Source organism: Dasypus novemcinctus, chromosome 21, assembly GCF_030445035.2.
Source record: "Dasypus novemcinctus isolate mDasNov1 chromosome 21, mDasNov1.1.hap2, whole genome shotgun sequence".
NCBI lineage: Eukaryota > Metazoa > Chordata > Mammalia > Cingulata > Dasypodidae > Dasypus > Dasypus novemcinctus.
Window position 1 is genome coordinate 15,510,975 of NC_080693.1, and position 2,664 is coordinate 15,513,638.

Consider the following 2,664-nt stretch of genomic DNA (forward strand, 5'->3'; position numbering starts at 1 on the left):
AGACACCCGACAGCGGATATTTTTGACTTTAGAGATTCACCCTGGATACTTCACACTTAAAGGGGTCTAGACCAAAGGTTCCAGCTTCCAGTGACGCAGGCAAGAAACTACAAGAGCGGGAACGGGGAACTAGTGCTTCAAGGTCACACGGTTTCTGTTTGGGGTGATGGCAAAGTTTTGGCCATGGACGGTGGTGACGGGAACTCAACATCATGCACGTAATCAGCACCCCTGAACTGTACACTTGAACGTGGTTAAAATGGGAAATTTTAGGTTGTATATATATTACCACAATAAATGTTTTAAAAAACCCATACACCTGGGAGCTGGTGCAGCTCAAGGGTTGAGCGCCTGCTTCTCATGCACAAGGTCCCGGATTCGATCCCCAGTAGCTCCTAAAAAACAGAACAAACATGAAAAAATAACTCTCATTGGGGAGCGGATGTAGCTCAGTGGCTTCCCATATATGAGGTCCTGGGTTCAATCTCCGGTACCTCCTAAAAATATATCTACTTATATATTTATCTATATCTAACTGTACAACACAGAAAGTCAGCCCTAATATAAACCATGGGTTTTGGTTAAAAATATAATACTATTGGTTCATTCATTGTAACAAATGTATCCCACTAATGCAAATTGTTAATAATAGGGGAAAACGTAGGGAGGTGTGTGGGAACCGTGTAGGTTCTTCATGATTTTCCTATAAACCTAGATCTGTTTTTAATTTTTTTTTAATTTTAAATGAAAAGCAATATTTTTTGAAAAAAATTACAAGACCCCAAATGAGACAGACCGAATGGGAAGCATTCCAGAAATAACCAGGAGGAAAATCTGGCGGGATGTGGAGCCTTGGTGCCCAGGCTGGGCAGCGGGTGGGCGCCCGCTGTCCTCCCAGCCTGGCATCTCCCCCCCCTTTCTGGTTGATCCTGACTATCTTTGGAAATAGCCCCTGCTCCACTGCCGGTGGACTTGGGGGCTGGTCTACCAGGGCGCTCTGCTCGAGCCTGGCCAGGGCGGGCCTGTGCCCGATGTGAGGCCACCCAGCTCCCCTGGGGACGTGGCTCTTGAGTGGAGGGCGGGAGGCAAGGCCCGAGGCGGCCGGAGCTGATTCATCGCGGCAGCGGAAGAGAACGCCTGCCCGGGTCCCCGTGCCCCCCGAGACCTGCCTCTTCAGGACACTCGTCGATTCAGCGGAAACGGCCGCCTGACTTGTGACCCCCGAGGCGGCCCGAGCTGTGCACCCCAGTTTGGACGTGTCCCTGATCTTGGTCCGCATCCTGGCGGGCGTGGTCCCCCCCTGGAAAAGGATTGCGGGAAGCTGTTCCTTCAGTTACGGCGCGGCCCCGCTGAATCCTGCTTTAATCCACGTGACTGGGGTCCTTCATAAGCCGAGGGAGAGTTAGACAGAGAGAGGCGGCCCCCGGGAGGAGGCCGAAGTCAACAGAGCCCAGAGGAGAAGGGAGAAGAGGCCGCCACGTGCATGGCCGGCCGGGTGCAGGAAAACCAAGGATCAAGGGCCACCGGCAGCCAGCCCAGATCGCCGCAGTCCTGGGCAGCAAGCGTCACCCCGATGCCCAGATGTGCCTTCTAATAAATTCCCATTGTTTAAGCCCATTGCCTGGTAGTTGTTTTAGCAGCTGAGAAACTAAGACCACCCTCCCTGCTGTGTCTCCTTAGGCAACTTACTCAAGGTCTCTGAACCTCAGTTCGTTCATGTGGAAAGCGGTACAAAGGACAGAAGCTGGTCCTCAGGTCGACCTCACTGTTGTTGAAACTCCTCTGCGGTTTTCACTGCTTCTAAAGCACCCTCGTTCATCTTACTCCACCGTCATCTTTCGGTGCAAAGCTGACCTCCCCCAAGGTGAACCATGGAAGCCACTGGAAAAAAAACAAAGCAAAGGCAACAATGAGTCCCTCTATGTTAAGTGATGAGAACAATACCTGGCACACAGAAAGCACTAGGTAAACACTGGGTGATGTGGCTGTGCTTACAAGAAACCACTATAGACATAGTATCAGAGCAAGGAGACTTGAAACTATTTTAACGCCCTTTAGAACCATCTTCAGAATTTTTTGTTTTTGCTAAAAGTTTCAGTTCTGGCACAAGGATGGTTGTAATGGTAAGTCTTGCAGATACCTGTTTTCCAGAGTTTAATCTCTGCAAGTTCTAATAGTGCATCTCCCATGCCTCATCCTTGCCCAAGCTCTCTCTCTGGCCACTGCCACTGCCATCTCTTGCTCTCCCCGAGTTCATGGTCCTTAGTGATTTCCTGTAGCTCTTAGGGTGAGACGTCCCCTGGCCTGTCACCTGGCCGCCTCCCCAGCCTCATTTCGCTGCCTTCCTGCCATTTTCCTTACATTCCAGTTGCCGGAGTGGGCTGTAGCTCTGTGGTTGACTGCATACCAGTCCACTGGCATTCCTCGAATGGGCCATGTGATTTTCTACCCCAGGGCCTTTGCACATGCTATTCTCACTCTCCAGCCCATGTTTCCTTCCACTCTATACCAGCTAACTCCTAGTCATGTTCAAATCTCAGCTATCCTGACACTCCTCTTACCCAAAACAAATCCTATCTCACTGAACCTTACACCTTTGCTTCCGAGAGCCTGTAACAATCTGCACTCGGATGTTTATTTGTGTGACTACCTGTTCACGGTTTG

At 50.5% G+C, this 2,664-nt stretch overlaps 1 long non-coding RNA gene across 1 annotated transcript; it reads right to left on the reverse strand.

The window, feature by feature from the left end:
• Positions 1–254: 254 nt before the first annotated feature.
• LOC139437123 (uncharacterized) lies at positions 255–1,881 on the reverse strand. Its single transcript, XR_011646766.1, has 2 exons — positions 1,690–1,881; positions 255–395 (listed from the first exon to the last, which is right to left on the reverse strand). It is a non-coding gene; the product is annotated as an uncharacterized lncRNA (long non-coding RNA).
• Between the last annotated feature and the right edge of the window lie 783 nt (positions 1,882–2,664).